A 955-nucleotide genomic window follows, 5' to 3' on the forward strand; every position below is an offset into this window, starting at 1 on the left:
CCTGAGTGTCCGGCCCCATGAGACGGTCGTTGTCTCGGCCCCTGGAGGTCCGAGGACGTTCCCGCTGCACAGATTCATGCGCCAGGGCCTCCTACAGGTAATGCACTTTGATTTATTGCGCTATCTGTAATAGCAGCCGAGATATCACCAGATATATATTGGATTTTTCCCTGACCCTGAGTGTCCGGCCCCATGAGAAGGTGGTTGTCTCGCCCCTGGAGGTCCGAGGTCGTTCCCGCTGCACAGATTCATGCGCCAGGGCCTCCTACAGACAATGTACTTTGATTTATTGCGCTATCTGTAATAGCAATCGAGATATCACCAGATATATATTGGATTTTTCACTGACCCTGAGTGTCCGGCCCCATGAGGCGGTCGTTTTCTCGGCCCCTGGTGGTCCGAGGTCGTTCCCGCTGCACAGATTCATGCGCCAGTGCCTACTACAGACAATGCACTTTGATTTATTGCGCTATCTGTAATAGCACCCGAGATATCACCAGATATATATTGGATTTTACCCTGACCCTGAGTGACCGGCCCCATGAGACGGTAGTTTTCTCGGCCCCTGGTGGTCCGAGGTCGTTCCCGCTGCACAGATTCATGCGCCAGGGCCTCCTGCAGATAATTCACTTTGGTTTATTGCGCTATCTCTAATAGCACCCGAGATATCACCAGATATATATTGGATTTTCCCCTGACCCTGAGTGTCCGGCCCTATGAGACTGTGGTTTTCTCGGCCCCTGGTGGTCCGAGGTCGTTCCCGCTGCACACGTTCATGCGCCAGGGTCTCCTACAGACAATGCACATTGATTTATTGCGCTATCTGTAATAGCACCCGAGATATCACCACATATATATTGGATTTTTCACTGACCCTGAGTGTCCGGCCCCATGAGACGGTGGTTTTCTCGGTCCCTGGTGTTCCAAGGTCGTTCCCGCTGCACAGATTCATGCG

Source organism: Nomia melanderi, unplaced genomic scaffold (assembly GCF_051020985.1).
Source record: "Nomia melanderi isolate GNS246 unplaced genomic scaffold, iyNomMela1 scaffold0014, whole genome shotgun sequence".
NCBI lineage: Eukaryota > Metazoa > Arthropoda > Insecta > Hymenoptera > Halictidae > Nomia > Nomia melanderi.